A 20,275-nucleotide genomic window follows, 5' to 3' on the forward strand; every position below is an offset into this window, starting at 1 on the left:
ATTGGTAATATGTTATTTGGAAAACAACAAGTATGACTGTATATCATTTTAACAGGTAGTTTACCTCAGTTATCAATTATTTTGGAATCTTGACACAGAAATGTCACTTTAAAACAATCTGCAACCAAATTAAATGCAAATTGTCAAATTTATAGACACATTTTTTGTATCAAAACAATAAATTAAAATATTATTATTTTATGCTGGGCGTGAAAGCCCAAAAACTACTTTTTGGGTTCCAACCCGCAAGCTGAGAACTGCTGGTTTAGGGCTACTTAATTAGTTGTTACACTTTAATCGTAAAAATCCCAGTACGGAAAGAGTTGTTTGGGGTAACAAACTAAATCTTGAAAGGATTTAAATCTCAACTTTATTTGTTAGCCACATGCAGCCCTCAGTCTAAATACACAACACAACAAAAAATGCAACAAAAAACTCAAAATTACTCCAAACACACCGAACATCACAATTTAGACACACAAAATGATTAAAAATACACAAAAAATACTCCAAAAACCCAAAATAACCAAATAAATTGAGACAAATGTTTTACGAAATGACAACTACACTATACAAAAACAAAAACACATACACTTGACAATAAAAAAAACACAGAAAACTTTTGTTCTTTCCTTTATTAATGTTCAAAATCATATTTTTCTTCATTCTATATGCTGACATGACTGTTGGCATGAATGGCCTTGCCTTGACAAATCTCTTCAAAACAGGATGAGCTTGGTAAAGAATGAAGAAGGTTCTAGTCTGTGCACATTTAAGTGTAATAAACATTGGCACTTTGTGCATGAATTTTGGTGGTCAGAGGGGCCATAGGTGCAAAATGGTAGCCGCGCTTCAGGGCAGCTGTGGCTACAATGTAGCTCACCACCACCAGTATGACTCTATGAATGAATAATGGTTTCTGTAACACGCTTTGAGTCTCCTCAAAAAAAGCATTATATAAATCCAAGCCACTATTATTGTTATTCTAATCTATCAGAAAAGTGGACTTCTCATTTTACACCATAATTAAACATCTTCAAATTCAATTTTGTAATCTTTTCAGACATAATCTTAAATTAAAACAAATTCAAGACTGTTTCATGAATACCAGACAGGTACTTTCTATGTGAGGCAAAATTTCTTGAGCCACGTTTAGTTGAATCACTAATGGGTGCACTAAATGCCAATTATTTTGGGGATTCAAAGTACATTTTACCTTTAACTCATTCAGTGCCAGCCATTTTCAGATTTTCTACCCCCCTCAGTGCCAGCCGTTTTTGAGCATTTTGACTGATTTTAAAGACCCACAACATTATTATTATTTTGCTATCTGGTTCAGTCTGCACACACGCAACTTCCTCTTCCTCCCGGACATGCAGAGTGTCACTGCGTTCCCCGTTTATTTTTTTGTTTCATCTCACCATCGCCACACTATCCATGAGTTCCACACATGCTCTGGTCGAGTGTGCGCTGCTGTGCGGTGCTGTGCGCTGCTGGGAACGTCAACTCTCATACGTACCGCCATTTTCTGTCTCTTAAACACCTTTCCTCCTCTCCCTCTGAGCTCTGCTGAGCATGGATGATCTCTCATCCAAAGGTGCGCTGCTACCTCCTACATGTCACCTATTATTTTGCTATCTGGCTCACAGGCTGGGGGTATTTTTAAGATAAAAATGAATCTTAAAACAACAAAAACATTCATAAAAACATTACTGTAGTTTACTTCACTAAATAACATTTATAATATAACATCCAACATTCAGCAATTGAAACATTGTGGCATTTTTTTGCTCTGCATCTTAATCATTAATTTTTGCAGGAAAATCTATCCATCACAGATAGTTCATTTAGCCACCGTACCTTCTAATCCAGCAAAAAAAAAATTTTTTTCGTGATTTACAAATATTACCTTGTTAACAATGCAACTAAGTTGATGCTAATAGCATTTCATAGTAGCTTTTTTTAGTTATACGTATTCTAAAAACGACAATACATTTAAAGCAACCAGGTCATGACAGAAGTCATTAGGATGACTTTTCCTGAAGAGCACATGAATACACGTGGTATTAAAAATAGGGGGGAGCACACTGAATCCATTGGCTTTGGGGAGCTAGATGCTTCAAGTTGTTGCAGTTTTTCTTCACCAATATATCAAATTATTTTAAAAACGTTTTTACTAATTGTCTAACTGAAGGACATCCCTGGTTGTTCGTTTCATCATAACGTTCTGAAACAAAATGTTTTGAGAGCAATTATTACTACTCTGGGTAATATATAGCTAATCATTTTCTAACTGATAAAACATTATGTTGCAGCTCCTGTGTTATTATTAGTTTGTGGGGATTATGTTTAGCTCTAATCAAAGATAACCTACCATAACATGCAAATGCCCAAAACATAATCAAATGTGTTTTTCCTTAAATCCAGAGCTGTGTACATCCAGAGAAATCAAACTGTAGTCATCAGAGGCAGGACGCCTGTGGGCAGGAAGAGGTTAACATTGAGGCCTGAGCTACAAAGGCAGAGCTTGAAATGTCACAAATCAAAAAAACACATTTTCAGAGCGACTAGAGGAAAAAAAGAGAAGAGAATACACAGCCACACCATGATATTGCCATTTGGTCTTGACTTGATAGGGGCAAAATGCATATTCATGAAGTAAGCAACTTGTGATCCCAAACAAAGTAAAGCCCTGGCTTAGGGAGATTGGACTCGCCGTTAATGACTTCTTCGTTTTAAGCCTGCATAAGAAAGCCACCCGATTTCCCTTCGCTTGTAGTCCATGAGAATATTTAATACCGTTATTAATCATTTTTAATCCGTTTGCTTTTAATTAAGAAACAGCATGTTGCTGTCCTATCAGCCTGTGCCAGCGCACAGATTAATTGTAGCTTAAGATAGCTGGCCATGATTGGTGTAATGTATTAGCTAACAAGACGCCCGGCTTCTAAAGATACTTGTACACTACCTTGGGAACTTGGCACCACTCCAGGGTCTCTCTCTCCCTCTCTCTTTCTCTCTTTCGCCTCTATCTTTCGTCCCGTGTGTCTTTCCTGTTTGATGCTGCAGTCAGGCGACATTGGGAAACCTTCTCTCTCATCTCAGCATGCCTCTGTGGTTGTACCACCATAACTGATAGCATAACAGGCTATCCCTGATTAGGGAACATGTTAGAAAGTCTTTCATTTTGATTCTGGCTGGGTGTGATACACTGTAACCAATGGCCTCTACAGTAGTGAGGAACCCTTTTCATGACAGGTTGATAATCATCAGATTATTGGTCCATGGCCTAGGTTAAATTTGAGATAATAATGAAGTGTGACACGATGAACCAAATGTTTTTGTTCTGATATAGTTGATGGTTCACTTATCTTCAAGTGTGCATGAGTTTGGGAATGGTGGTGTGGAGTTAAAATGATAAACGTGCAGAGACCAGGCCAAGCGACAGTCAGTGGAGGGTCCAAGGTAATTTTAATGTGAGGGCCAATGTAGAACAGTGAGTGAGTGTAAGCTTGTCACAGATCACTGTTCAATGCTCTAGTGGGTCAGGGTGGGAGTTATTATAAATTTGCTTTAACATCAGCACCTTGTTTTATAAAATTTCTAATAAAACAAAGAATCAAATATATGAAAAATACAGATGAAAGACTTAACAGAATAATGCTGCAAACTTTGATAAAAGATATTATAATCAAACAATAGAAGAAACAATGTATACATACATATATATATATATATATATAGTGTATATATACATATATACGTATATATATATATATTAGGAATTTAACTTTTTGAATAAAAGACATTAACAGTTTTTAGATCTGTTTTTTAAACTCGTCCATGTTTACTGGATTGGTCTACCTGTGCTGTTGTCATCACTGAAATGGTGAAATAATAATGATTTTACCATAATGACATAAGTTTTATCAAAGCTTTTACTGACCATTTCTTTTCATCTAATTAACACCAGACTCAGAACAAACACAATTAATAACACGGTAAAGCTACTACTAGAATTTGTGATAATTTAATAACATAAATAAAGAAAGATGTTTAAAAACATAAATCAGTTAATCAGAACTAATTTTGTCTCATTTTGATGTAGGGACTAGTTCATGTGAAAAGTCATGCTGCTGAGATTATTTGAAGTCATGTTTTGTCAAGAAATGTGTGTGAGGCGGGACAACTTGTACCGATGTTATTTAACTTGATGGCAGACACTGGACTCAGATGTAGAATTGTGACTCATTGGACAGTTTTGGTGCAGTTTATTTTACTCACAATTACAATGTGTGATAGAGGACAGGTGGTGGCTAATAGGCGGAGCCAGCGAGAGGAAACGAATCAAGCAGGACTGACAGACTTGATAACATGATCATAGAAAACTTGCATAATTAAGTTAAAGACTTCTAAATAATATAAGTGCACACATTACAGTAGTAAATAATAATAATAATAATAATAATAATAATAATAATAATAATAATAATAATAATAATAATAATAATAATAATAATAATAATACAAACATATACAATAATCAAAGCTGTCAGGTTACAGAGATGCATTGTAGAGTTTGATCGCCACAGACAGGAATGATTTCCTGTGGAGCACCTTGGTTGGATCAGCCTGGTGCTGAAGGTGAATCTGTGACTGACCAGAGGGGTATTCCATAAAGGAGGGTTAACAAACTCTGAGTCTATCCATAAACTCTGGGTCAACATACCCAGTGATGGGAAACTCTGGGTATCGGATTCCATTACAGCTGGTATGAAGTGGGTCAATCAACCCTGAGTATGTAAACCTTGGGTTACTTACGTGCACGCGCGCGATAAAAAGCCATCATCAATGGATCGAAGATGAGTTGAGCTGCCATGACAACCACCCGCAAAATAGTGATTTATTCACCGTAATGGGTGAAATAAGCTGGTGTTTGATGAATATGAGCCTGTTCTAAAGGTGCGTTCAGTCTTCATTGACTATAGTGGCTTAAATCACCCGTAATTAGTCACACTTTTTTTGTCGCTTCATCACTGTATCACTTCAGTGAGGTGACGAGCGGTGAATAATATGAATAAAGTGTGTCTGAGGAGACGTGGCAGCAGCATAGGATGGCTGCATAGAGAGCCCTCCCGTTACACTGGATATTAGGACAGTAAATGCCGCTTGATTTTGCATCATTTATATTGATTTTTAATGTAATATTGTCGCCAGAGTCATCTATACATCCTAAAAAGACACTGAAGCAGGATGCGAACCCGCAACCCATCACTTTCAAAAGCAGCGTCACAACTCACTCCGCCATCATACCTTCAAAGAGATGTGATTTACGGATTTAACTGTATAACAATATAAAATAACAATCGAGCCTTAAAAGTGGATTTATTTAAATTGTCATCTCTACCTTTATATTATCCACAGGTTTGTATTAGGTGAACTTTACTACAGACGTTAGTAGATGTTTTAATTCAGATCAACCTCTCAGTGACTTTTACTTAATGATCTGTATCCACAATGTTATAAAGAAAACTACCGTTTGCACACAAAAAAACAAAAACAAAAAAAACGTAAAGCAACAACACATTAGTAATGATGTGAACACGTCTGTGGTGTGTGATGTTACTAATGTGTTTCAGAGAAAAGTGTTAAGGTTCATTAAAGTGTTCAGAAATGGTGTTCAGGTGGGCGGAGCCAGGTAGAAACCCAAGGTTTTCTTTGATAAAACCTGCCAGCGACCAGGTTTAGTTCACGGACAATGTTGCTATGGTAACATACTCAGAGAAGAACATACCTCGCGTTTAGGAACGAGATACTCAGAGTTTCCCTCATTTGAGCCTGAACATACTCAGAGTTTGAACATAACCCACTTCATGGAACACCCCTCAGCACATCATGGAGTGGGTGGGACTCATTGACCAAGATGGCTTTCACATTGGTCACCACTAGAGTCCAGTTTTAACCCCACAACGTCACCGGCCTTGCGGATGAGTCTGTTGGCGTCTGCGACCCTCAGTCTGCTCTCCAGCAAACAACAGCTTAGAGAATCGCACTCGCAACCAGAGACTCGTAGAACATCCTGATAAGGAAGGGACAATGATGAACTGACTTCAATAGGGTCATGGATTGGAAAGACCAGGGACAGGGGCACATGCTCATCAAAAGAATGGATACCAGACTTTTTTAATCAGCATAAACAGTTAGCTGTCAAATTTAGTTTGATTTTCTTTACTAAACTAAAATCCAATTTGTTCTCAAAATTAAGACCTCGGTGGGGACTACTTCTTTTGCAGTGCCTCCTGTGGTGATTGTGGCAGATTGTTTTGCTTGTTTAAAATTCAGACTGTGTGGTCACATGGTCACACTGAGACAACCAGGTGTGTCAGAGCAGGGAGACGTCTAAAAGTCTCAGGAATCCGGCCCTCGAGGACTGGAGCTGCCCAAAGGAACGCGTTAACCCTGTGCTTGTGTTTGATGCACTATACGTAAGTGAAATTGTACAGCTAAAGGTGAAGCAAGCCAAAGAATCCCTCACTTGCTTCTCCTCAGTGTGTCACACAGCCACGTGTACGTTCTCCCTGAAGAACTGAGCTGTATTTTCTACCCACTAGACACTAGGGGCAGTATTATGAAAAAAATTACTTTATAATGGCTTTGCTACAGTGATATACATTCTTTTAGCCGCATTCAGAGGGCCAAAGTTGAAAAAGTTCTGTTTCCTCCCTTTCTTGTTATTCCACATTTTGTAAAATGTCAGTTACAAACGGGCGAGTTGGTTTTTTTTCCCTCTGAAATGTCATAATAAACTCCTCCTCCTACTGACAATCTTCGCTCTTCCTACAACAATGTGAGCCCCTCCCTCTCAAATTACCTCACAGGTAAAACAAACAAAGGCAGGTTTATATCACAGTTAACATATTTATATTAAGTTTAAAGATATTGCAAAGCGCAGCGTGAGCGCTTACAATCAGTTTCATTTTTAGCAGCCGTTATATCGCCTTATATTGCCTTTATGGGATGATCTGACGTGTTTGTGACCCAATGCGATGCAACGGTTGGACAAAACAATAGACTATCACCTTAAATGGACTATTTCTGTGGTCAGAAAAGGTGAGGAGGAGAATAAAATAACTTGACGCTGCTTCAGTGTGTGTGTTTACGGCTACTCATGCATATGAATAAAGGCACGAAAAACAGCCTGTTTCTAGGAACGGCCTGAAAATTATTTTTCAGAGGGCTAAAACTCCAGAAAACAGGTGTGTTTGGGAAACTAAACCTCAAATACTAGGAAGTTGGGGTTCTTAGAACAATTAGAGATAAGTGAAAAACAACATAATACTGGACCTTGTTTTTCTGTGAAGATAAACGTTCACATCTGCCTCCTTACAGCTCCATGAGACCTGTTTTTAATCATTATTTTTTAACCATACAAGCACTGCTGCCTGTGAGTCACCTCTCCATCAGAGGTGAGAATTCGATTGAAACACTTGAAGATCATTGAAATCAATCTAAATACAATTTGCTTCTCTGATATCTCTAGACTTCAGTTGTGTGCTCACAAATGCCCACACAAAGCTAACTTTCCACTGAATGAAACCAAGTTGAAAGTCTGATCCGATTATCTCGAACTTCATCAATGATATAGTAAATTTACTTGATTTATTTATCGCTTTCATTCCCTTTAAATTCACAGATTGCTTTATATGATCAGCTCCTTTACCCATTCACAATCACATTCACACACCAATAGGTGCAGCTGCCATGCAAAGTGCTAGTCAACCATTGGAAAGGAATGGGTTTGGTTTTCTTGCCCAATGACACTTCAACAAGTATAGCCCTGGGATCAAACCATCAACCTCTTGATCAGAAGACGACCCTTCCACCACTTGAGCCATGGGATAAACACATTGTTAGAAAAATCTGCTAAATGATTTATTGGAAACAGTGATGCATTTATAACATGCGGTCATTGGTTATTTTTTTTTAAGTTAAATATTTAATGAGGTCAATAATGTGAACTTTTGGTTCACATTTTTCTTTATATCCCAAAAGCTTATGTATATCACTTTCTCTCGCACTTTGTTTTATGATTTACGTGCATTTCTAGACAGCTGACTATTTTAGAAGGCAAACTATTATTATTATTATTATTTTTTTTTTATCTCTCTCACCTTTTTGTATGATTTGCATGAATGTCCTAAACGTATGTGATCTAAAGATACAGGTCCTGGCACAGAGTTTCTTTTCTGTTAGTAAAAACAAGCAGTTTCACTTTAAACATGACATGATGTCACTAATCTCTTTGTGAAGTTATTCTGAGGATGTACAGTACATTGCACAGTGCATGGGCCACTGAATACATAGACACACAACGTAAAAACATTTGAGTTATTTTTGTTGTCTTTGCCCTACGGAGACCCTAAAGGGACACAGATTTTATTTTATTTTTTTCTTATTGCGTGCTCACGTAAAGTTCCACAAGAGTGCGTGAAACGTGTTTTTTTTATTGCGTGCTCACGTAATACTAGTATTGCGTATGCGAGCACGTAAAGGTAGTTGCTAACCCTAACCCTAAGGCTGAAATAAAGCTTTACTAGATCCTCTAACATGATTAACTCAGAGAGCGTAGCATGCAGCTTGATGACTGATGTTTATAAGTGTGCATGTAAAACATTTTACGTGCGCACTTAAAACTATTAAAACTATTACGTGCCCCCTTAACATATTAGTTTCACGTAAATTTACGTGAGCACGCAATAAAAAAAATAAAAATATCCGTGTCCTTTTAGAGGCTCAGTATTGCCCATAAAATTTGTCTTCCTTTTTTACTTACACAAGATCAAATAAAATTAAAAAAATAGATAATGATCATCTGGGGGCTTTACTGAAAAAGGAGAGACACTCAGGAGGTTTGATCCACGGGGGATTGGATCTCTCGTGTCTCCTGCAGCAGTCTGAGTTAGGGTTATGGTTAGTGTGGTTCCTGATTAGTTTAGTGCAGTTTACATCAAATTTTCATCGGAAACATAGCTCGGAATCAATGAAGTGCTTTATTCAGTGGTTTTATAAATGTCTTGTGTTTTGCATTAAAGATCTCTGCTGTGTAGGTTTGATTTCTTTGTGCACAGACACATTTTTGTATGGGTAAATGTGATAGTAAATCAATGTAAAAAATATATAAAATCACTTTTTACATTCCTATAATCTCAGTTTCTCAAAAATGTTTCACAGTATTACAGACACACTGTCTTCTTGGATGATTCTTTTTTACTCCCTTTTTTTTCTTTGTTCTCTCTCTCCCTCTACCTTTCTCTCTGTGTCGTCTTCTTTCCAATGAAGAGGAGCCCATTCTGTCTGATGAGAGTTAGATTGGATGGCTCCCCAGGGAGCTGCTCTCCATTAGCTAAGGTGATCTAACAGGTAATCAGCAGATAATTAAAAGGCTTTACTTCTCCAATGGGAGGGGTTGAGATAGCTGTCGAGGTGTGTGTGTGTGTCTGTGTGTGTGTGTGTGTGTGTGTGTGTGTGTGTGTGTGTGTGTGTGTGTGTGTGTGTGTGTGTGTGTGTGTGTGTGTGTGTGTGTGTGCGTGCGTGCGTGCGTGCGTGCGTGTACCTGTCATTTGTGAATGTCATCAGGGCAGGAGGCTTGTGGTCATTCTGTGTTATGATGAGACATGCATCACTTTAATAGATGCTCCATCGTCTCCACAAAGGTGTCTTTGAATAGATGCTGAAAGGATTCGTCCACATCAAATTAGCCAAAATGTGCTGCAGTAAACAGAAGTGGAGGACTGTAATAATCTGCAGTGTCCCTCAAACTGATTTATGATACTTCTGCCACACCAGTGAAACAGTTACAACATTCAGTTACAGTTACAACATTCACGCTATGTCTTCCCGTGACAAAGTGGTTCTAAGATTTCAGAACATATGTCCTTTTGATTTAATCTAGTGTAAGGCTGTGTTCGGAATTGCATAATAAAGTACTATGCACTACAAACTCAATGAAACTGTCCGGTTTCCCAAGATGCATTTCGAACCTTCAAGTACAAAAACCGGAACCGCACTAAGGCTAAATATCTCCGTTAACCTTTGGAAGTTCTGAACACATTTTTTTTTTCTTTCTACTTTGTCTGCATATGCTGTCAAAGGTCAAAACTACCATCTTTTTAAGACAGCAATGCATGTTCTGAAAACATTTTAAGCGAGAAAGTGACCAAGTAGAATATCACCATGTGCTCATTTGATCCATAAAAATCGTGGAAACACATTTCATGCCAAGATTTCGGAGACCCTCAATTGTGCTACTAACTAAACTCCCGGCTACCTTCAAAACAAGAGCCCTATTTACAAACGTGTTAAAAAATAATGGTAGACAAGAATAAATGCTTTTGTTTTGAAACAGGAATGTTTGATTTTTAGTTTGCAGCCAGTCCCAAGACCATTTTACATTCCGCTCGTAATGCATCACGGAGCAGTTGAGTATGACTAGTGTGCCCACTGCCCACCATGTACTTCAAAAATGTCCCGATATATTACACATTTGGGTATTTCTTTCATACTCAATCTTTCCATACTATCTAATGTGAACACACTATACTAATTTTGATGTCAGACTTAGTATGAGTAGTGCTTTAGTATGCAATTTCAAACACAGCCTAGTAGCTAATACATTATCTAATGTAACTAATCTGCTACAAAGGTTGAATGTACAATGAATTGAGATAGATGTGATTACCTTTTTATGATTAATTTGTGATTAGATAAAGTGTAAAGGACAACCTGTAACCTCATTATTGCATTATATTTTTTGTATTACTACAAAATCTCATTGCTTACTCTCCTTCTGTTTGGCAAAGCACTACTTGCGGTCAAAAGGGGTTGGAGTTGACATGGTGGGGGTAGGGGGGAAATTACTTCAGTTATCTTGTAAATGTTTTAGGGTAAGGCAAGGCATCACAGACACAACATACAAATAAACACGAATGGAAACAGGAGGGAACCTAAACACTCACAACACATGCTTACTGATAAGGCAGGGTGTGGGGATGCAAACTTCCACCTATAAACAGGGAAATATAAACTGAACCCATACTCCAAACAATCATGTGAAAACAACTGAAAATATATTAAAACAAACATTTTGAACTTAATGTACAGCCCAATGGCCACAATACAAAAACTAAGCTGGAAATGCCACATCGTAGGTGAAAACACAAATGAAAGAATAAAAGCCTATCCCGCCATCTTGGACAAGATTAAGCTTTAGTTCACTAAACAAAAAAATAATACCACTGTTTGTACATGTAGGGCAATGGCTGTAATTAAGTAATTAAGTAAGTAAGTAAGTAAGTACATTTTATTTATATAGCACCTTTCATCAAAACACAGTGCTTCACAAAACACAATAAACATTGATTTACAAAGATACAATATAAGACAGTCCTTCAAAATAAAGTGATGAGTCCTGAATACAACACATTATCAAGTGCAGGTCTCACCCACCTGCTGTCACAGTCCAAACAGGTTTTATTGTTTTAAAGGTTAATTTAAGGGCTTTTTCCCTAATGTCATTTGTCATTAAGTGAAAAATATGGAAAAGAAGTCAACAGAGAACTGAGAGTATAAGAAATGGGTGCCGGCGGTTTGTGTCTTTGATTTTGTTAGAATGCGTTCCTGCATCTGCAAGCTCTTACTCGTGTGCCTACGGGGTACAAATGTGTTTGCTGATATGCAATTGCTTATGTTTATGCATGCACACTATTATTGGTCTGACTTTTAGTGTTTGCATGCGTGCAGTCAGCAGGGAGGCTGGGGTTAAGCTAGTGCTAAGGCTTCTGTAATAAGTAAGCATTGGTTGGCCTGAGCGAAGATAAATGGAAAGGCCAGCCACTTGTGCAGCAGTCAGCAGGATGCACCACGGCCGCAGGCTTGTTTGTGCCAAATGGAGCTCGCAAAATATCAAAGGCCAGCCATCCAGAAGACGCAAGCATCTGACAAATTTTAAATTAGCCAGAAAGAGAAAAAGAGGGGGAGGAGGGGGAGGTTAAAGGGTGAGAAGTGATTTGGTCATAGTAGAAGGTGAGAAGGGAAGACTCGGGGGTGGAAAATGGCAAGCGATACATAATTGGAGGAGGTCGTGAACAAGGAAAATGAATGAGGTGGACAAGACGGAAAAAGGAGGGCTAAATTATGCAATCTTTTGTCATTTAGAGATATCCATGCAACCAAACCACCAACAGCTTTTTCCACTGTTCTCTTTTTTTTTCCAGCCCTACAGTAATCGCCAGCCCATTATCATCATTAGGCAGTGAGGTTGTTATTATTCTAAATGCATAGTTCCAAGATTTTCTCAGCTTGGAGCAAAGGGGCAACACAAAAACACACATACAGTCATATACAAGTGCGACACTGCCTCACGCTGATTGTGTGATTTAATGTTGTGACTGTTAATACTGGAGAGTTAGAGCATTACAAAGTCACACAGTTTATAACTTACAGGTACTGTCAACTTTAAAATACACAATACACAAGTATTACAATATGTTAACAACCAAGCAGAAAATGTAGCTGTTGACATAACTGGAAAATACAGTTTCTTCGTATGTGTTACATTAAATGAAGAGGGTGGAGTATATCAGGCAGCAGGTGAGAATGTTATCTTTCAATTTTTTCTGTTAGAAGCAGAAAAAAAGTTCAACAAACTGGTGTGATGGTTATCTTAGCCCATTATGGAGGTCTGAATTGATATTTACAAAAAAAAAAAAAGGGTGTCAACCTGAAATTTTCAAGAAAAAAAAATACCATGAAAATGTATCAATCCATCCATTTTCTGACCCGCTTGCATCTTTTTTTCCAGGATCACCGTTGTTTGCTCTATTGGGGTTAGCTCACATTTGGCACTAGGTGGGGGTACACGCACGTTCTGGCCGTTTCATGCCGATTCTGTCCATTTCTGCGTTCAACAGTAAATTCCGTCTTCAGTGGTTAATTCCGTAAACGTGGATTTAATAGGGCCCTACATAGTCCAAAGAGAGGATCAATTAGTCCAACTATATAGATTGTCATCCCAAACAAAGACAGCGCCACCCTCTGGTGGTGGATGAAAAGGGCCACATTGCCAATGGTGTCTGTCAGCTTTAGCTGAGAAATATCTCTGGGTCCAAGCACCCTGGACACCATCTGAAAGGGTGTTCTCCACAGCTGGAGACACCCTAAGTCCAGAACAATCTCGTACTCTTCCTGACAAGGCAAACATGCTAATTTTTCTGCACAAAAATTGTTAATCTACCACAGTTGATAAGTGCAGCTGTACGTTTGGTTCATATGCTCTTTTTTACTGAATAATTATTTATTTTATATCTGAATTAGTTTTAAATCAAGTTGTTCAAGTTCAAAAGGAGCACTGTAAATATTCTCAAATGTTTGTAGCCAAAGTGTCATGTATTGTATATATAATTATCCAGTGAAAACAATCTATTCTATATTAAGTGCTTTGAGTGTCTATGATAAATCACTATATAAAATCCAATGCATTATTATTATTTTTATAATACCTGCCATATCTGGTGGATTAAAAGAGAGCTGATATCCCTGCAGGAAATTAAAGAAACAAAGATAAGATAATAAAGAGTCAAAGCAAACAAATCCATTTGTATTATTTAATTCCCTCACCCAATGAGAATCGATAAGAGAATCGATAAGAGAATCGGTAAGGAATCGAATAGATAAGCATTATCAATCATGTCATCGGAATTGCTAAATTCTTATCAATTCCCATTCCTATTTTTTATGCTACAATGTTCTAAGTTACATTTCTGATTTTCACAGAGAGATTGTTTTGTATTTCTCATAAACAAATCTTCATTTGGAAAAAATATGCTTTAGCTCTACTAAGAACATCCTCCATGACAAAGCACCTGGTTTATCATTTTGAAAGGAAGTACACTGTTCTCCTATCTCAGCATTGGTCCTTCAAACTGCTCTATCTCCAGTTGCCTGAATGCAAATCCTGCACTTATGAAGTGAATGACTTCCCTTCTATTGAAATCAGTTTAAAACCTCCCTCTAACCCTTTGCTACTCATTGTGGGCAGGTTTTAGCATTTTCATCCAGGGTGCTTACTGGATCATGGCAGAATGTGCTGCAAAGATTGTTTATTCTTATTGCTTATTTCATGCCCATAATTCCCAGCCTCTATTTTTCCAACGAGAGAAAGTGAAGCTTATCCACATGAATCTGCTGCTTTACCTTTGATTCTCCAGAGCCCTGGATTGGATTCTCAGTGTATCAGGAAAGAAAAACAAAAAAACTGCTCTTAATCCTTTCATTAAAAATACAGGCAGCATTCCCTCAAATCCATTAGTTAAGTTTGACAAATAAATGCACAAGCAGCAAAAACCCTGAAATTATTGGCATTTGACAATTTAAAAATATAGCTGGATATACCAAAATTATTAACAAGCCTTGCACAAATGTTTATATTACGTTGTATATAACAGTCTTAAAAGCGTCAATTTCCACTTCTCAGTAATAGTGTCAGACATTGTATTGACACCAAATACAATTAGATTTGTGTGTTGTCACAAAGCTTATGTGATAATGAAGACTTAAGTATGGTAATAAGTATGGTATTCAAGAGGGTTTTCACGGCGCGTCAATATCGCGTCATCAAACCGGAAGTCGCCATATTGGAGGTACTCAGCAGGTACACAAAGCAGATCCTGAATGTCGAACAAAAAGAAATGGTGAATTATTGCCGTGTTTTAGGCTGTACCAATCGGTCGGACCGTGTAAAACATTTGGGGTTTTATAGACTGCTAAAAGTTATAACAAATTACAGAGAACAATGTCAAAAGTTATCAGAGGAAAGGAGGTAAACAAAATAAAACCAGGATCAGCGAGGCAAAATTCTGGATTCTTGTTAACTAATTTTCTAGTGTGATAATAAAATAATTAATATTAAGCTCCTGCATGTGGCATTATTGACCTGATATAATCACATTTAATAGCCTGCTAAAGTAGCAACACGCTTCTTAAAATGTAGAGCTAAAATATGGTGTATTTCTCATTGTATTCCAGGTAAAAGATCTGATCTTTATCAAAAGGATGAGAAAGATTGGGTTAGGGTTAAAACCATCAGGCTATGCAATAAACAGAAGACTCTCCGGGTCTTCATTGATTCAAGACGAAGGAGCCAACTTGTGTGGATCTGCACCACCAATGAACCTTAACTTTTCCAAATATCGTATCCTTTCTTGTGGACCAAGTCCTTCCCTGTATGCCTTTCAACTATAACACATTTTGAGGAGCTTTTCTGTAGTTTCGGACATTTATCCATCGCCATGTTTACCTCTGAGTGCCTCCATTATGTCCGCTCATCCGGGTTACTGCCCAGAACGTGACGTAGGTGTAAACTATCTATAGGTAGTACTGCACAAGTATAAGTAGGTTCTCAGGTTTGAGGCTGCTGCTCGCTCTGGTTTCTTTGATGGAGGTTGGGGGTCCACACTGCTTCAGTGGGGTGGGAGGACTTACTGTCCATTACTGGTAAAGCTGGGCTGTTTTTCAACATGTACAGCTCTTTGTGTTACAGTTTGAACTGTTTGAAAAACACATCATAAATAATAATAATGATGATAAAAAATTTTTGCGAAGACTAAAAGCTCGTTACATAAACCATTATTCATCCACACCAGTTACTCACATCGGTCATACAGGTTGGAAATAAAGTTAGATTGATTGATTTATGAGTAGGAATTGTTATTTTTAACCTAATGTTTGGGAGTTCTTTTAAATGTACTATGTGACCATATTCCTCAGCAAGCAGTCATACCATGAGGATTTACTGGACTTTTCTTCAAACTTTCATCCTTCTAATTTCGGTTCGGTGGGTCGATCTATATGCCGATGATGTCTTTGCAAACATTAGTGTTGATATACAGTAAATCTATATAAGCGTGATGATTCTGATCATTTTATTTTAGTTTATTTCATTTATGTTATGTGCATTACTGCTGCAGTTTGGTCAAAAAGGAAACCTGACTGTCTGAAAGTTAGCTGCCCCATCACTGGTGAGCAGGTACTTTTTGCTCTTTGTTCTCGCTCAGCTTAGTGGGTTCACACGCGCACACACACACACACACACACACACACACACACACACACACAGTAGACAGACCTAGAAGGCAAAAGTACATTTACATGTTTCTTCTTTTACAAAGTTTGGATGGTAGCCTATCCCAGTGATTTCTAACTGTAGGAGGGACTACTGATGATGATGTTGTGTTATATTGTATTGCATTAATAGTCTGTCAGGCATCTTTCATTGCTGTTGTAGGGGAGAGGGGGAGGCAGGGGTGGAAAGGTCTCAGTAAATGAATTGTATCATTAACTCCAGGTAGAAATCAATTTATTTTATATAATGTATAGTACATTTTCACTACTATCTGATATTGTTTATTCATATATCTGTCCAGCGAGAAAAATGCTCTGTTGGAAAGATTTTTTTTTTTACTTTTTAGCTGTAAATGAAATAAATGTCAGGCTACATCTTGCTGTCTGACCACACTTGCACAGCCACCATATTTCTTTTTGACATCACCCAGAAGGGAGACAGAAGTCCGTACTTTGGTCAATCAAAGCCAGTGGTTAATGCAACATCTGTTCTACCACCACTATACAGGACATTTAGGGAAAAATGTACTTTATAATGATAAGCCCGTCATCAGGGGTATTCACTTCGAGCAGAAAAAAGCATAAAACAAACCTTTTCTTTTTGGCTTCAACATAGAAGACCACATTAGAACTGTTTTCACTTTTATTTTGAATGTAGTTTTGAAGCAGCAGCTTGACAATTACATATGGTTTCACTTTGGTCAGCTGAGCAGGAGAAGGGAGATAGAGCAACGCAGAAGGGAGACAGAAGTCTGTACTTTGGTCAAGCAAAGCCAGTGGTTAATGCAGCAGTTGTTCTACCTCCACTATACAGAACGTTTAGGGAAAAATTAACCTTATAATGATCATCATTAGTGAAGCTCTGTGGGTCTGCTTGCATCATGCCCTGATGAAGCCTGTTCTGTTTGTCGATGTCCGTGTGTGCGTCTGCATGTTTATGCTTCCGTCCATCTAGTCTTTTCATTATATCCATGTCTTCCAAGGCTCTAATTAAATAAATACTTTCGGCTCCAGTTCGGGCAGCCAGCTTGGACTATGTCTTCACCAGCGCATCATCGTGAGAAGTCGAGCATGCACAGAACGACTGGAATTATTTTAAAGCTGAATTAAGTGTTTACAAGGTCAAGGAATTATTTCGACCGTGGCTCAGGTGGTAGTGGGTCGTCTTCTGATCGAGAGGTTGGGGGTTCGATCCCAGTACCTGACTATGTGTCGAAGTGTCCTTGGGCAAGACACTGAACCCTAAGTTGCTCCCAGTGGTCGACTAGCGCCTTGCATGGCAGTCCTGTCCCGCTGGTGTGTGAATGTGAGAGTGATTGGGTGAATGAGCTGATATGTAAGGCGCTTTGAGACTGCTTCAGTGTGGTGATAAAGCGCTATATAAAATCAAGTCCATTTACCATTTAATTCAGAATTAAAATTCGAATAAACCAGCCACCAAAATCCAATTTACATTTATTTTGGAATCACATTTGCATTTGGAATGAAGTGTTTACAAGGTCAGTTTAAATTGGAATTAATTTTTATTCCAAATTTAAGGGAAAATAAAACTTCCATGTAAACGTGGCCATTCACTCCTATGTAGTGTTGCACTCACACTATCCGAGACCAAAACCTGCTCGAGACCAGAATGCACCAAAACTAAGAAATGTCAGGCCACATCTTGCTGTCTGACCACACATGCACAGCCTCCATATTTCTTTTTGACATCAGTTTCTGCAGCAGAATTGTTGATACTCAACTGTCCCTGACTATCAGTGTTCAGGGCAAACACAATTAATTAAAGTGCCATCAAAAGGGCCGCCATGCTGTCAGCAGGTGTACAGTGGGAGGAAAGTGTCTGGAGATGATGCAGCTGCTGATTCCCCTCATTAAATATACCGGTACATGCCTGAGACTGAGCTTGACACTGTTAGCAATTCCTTCTTGGTTTTCAAAAAAACATTTAAATTGAAGATATTGACAGTCTTAAGAATAATCCTGATATTGAACAATGGTTTCTAATATAAAACACACACGCATGTATCAGCTGCACTGTGCAAATAAAGGCATTTTGGAAAAACAAAACCATGGATGTTTCATTACAATACTGTAATAATAAACATTACTTAATTCTCGCAACACACTTCATCAGTCCATCACTATTCAATATAAGTCTGACATAACCTCTCAACTACTAATCACACCCTGAAAAGTGTACAGCAGTGATCACAGTTGTCGCAGTGCAATCCCGAGGCTCAACTCCCGTCTAAATGGCCCAGAATAAAGGGACAGGACAAATTGCTGAGAGCAAGAAACAGACAAAAAACTGACTTCATATCAGTGCCAAGATTGCTAGTGCTGAATACTGAGGTGCAAAGAGTTGTGGGTAATTGTTGTGTTTTTCATTAGCGGTTAGATGAGGATCTGGAGATGAGGGAGGAAATGGCCTCATCACCATCATTTTGTGCGTACGCGTTTGTGTGTATGTGAGAGCAGGCTTGTGCTTTTACTGATCACACCCTTGATCACAACCGTCCTCGCTTGTTGCAAAGGGAACAAATTGTTCCTTCTTTTTCTCTAACGGGCAGGCTCGCTCAATTCTGTCATTACCTCGGAACACAGAAAGGAGCAAGTCGCCATAAATGACGAGCCGTAAGATTGCAGAAGTATCAAAGAGAGTAGGCAGGGAGTGGGGCGCATTGTAGCGCGGTTAGTGGTTGGTTAATGGGTTTTTAGGAGATAGGAGGCCAAAAATAAGATGTGGAAATGAGAAAATAAAAGTCCAAATACTCCAGTTTGCACTTGCTTCGATGACAAAATCAGAGATGGATAGACGAAACACAAAAAAGAAAGAAAGAAGGAAATACAGAGAGATGGAAGAAAGGGTGGTGGTTCTGAGTCTCAAGGACTTCTAACTAAGATCACAGCATTGGTTACACCAAAATGCTTAAATACTAGTAATAATGCTGTTCTCTTCTTCCAGTAAATCAATTTAAAACAATTGCTTCCATCCATGAATCCATCTTTCATTCCAGTTTAGGGTCATTGGGAGCTGTTTTAGATGGGTTACGCACCGAAGGGGCCACAAGACTATTACTGATAACACAAACAAGTTATAATCTCACTTTCTCACACACAATGGCCACGGTTACATGATGTTTTTTTAATTTCAAATTATTTATTTTGATTTAAATTATTCAAAATGTTCTGCTTCGTGTTTACATAGAAATAGTCATTCCAAATTGAGGTGCACAAGGAAAACTGGTTTATTTGGATTTATTCAATTCCGCTTTAGGTCTGGGGGTTGGGAAGGGTTCTGATTGGACAGGGGGAGAACGTGACATATTCACTTCTAGTGGAAAAAACATACAACAAACATTTTCTTTTTGGCTCCAACATAGAAGACCACATGAGAACTGTTTTCACTTTTATTTTGATTGTAGTTTTGAAGCATCAGCTTGACAATTACATACGGTTTCACTTTGGTCAGCTGAGCAGGAGAAGGGAGACAGAGCAGCGCAGAAGGGAGACAGAAGTCCGTACTTTGGTCAAGCAAAGCCAGTGGTTAATGCAGCAGTTGTTCTACCTCCACTATACAGAACGTTTAGGGAAAAATTAACCTTATAATGATCATCATTAGTGAAGCTCTGTGGGTCTGCTTGCATCATGCCCTGATGAAGCCTGTTCTGTTTGTCGATGTCTGTGTGTGAGTAATAATTCTGCATGTTTATGCTTCCGTCCTTCTAGTCTTTTCATTATATCCATGTCTTCCAAGGCTCTAATTAAATAAATAGTTTCGGCTTCAGTCCGGGCAGCCAGCTTGGACTATGTCTTCACCAGCGCATCATCGTGAGAAGTCGAGCATGCAGAGAACGACTGGAATTAACTTAAAGCAGAATTAAGTGTTTACAAGATCAAGGAATTATTTAATTCAGAATTAAAATTGGAATAAACCTGCCACCAAGATCCAATTTCTATTTATTTTGGAATTACATTTGCATTCGGAATTAAGTGTTTAAAAAGTCAGTTTAAATTGGAATTCACTTTTAAGGAAAAATTAAACTTCCACGTAAACGTGGCCATTCACTCCTACGTAGTGTTGTACTCACACTATTCG

The sequence above is a fragment of the Gouania willdenowi genome, chromosome 13, assembly GCF_900634775.1.
Source record: "Gouania willdenowi chromosome 13, fGouWil2.1, whole genome shotgun sequence".
NCBI lineage: Eukaryota > Metazoa > Chordata > Actinopteri > Blenniiformes > Gobiesocidae > Gouania > Gouania willdenowi.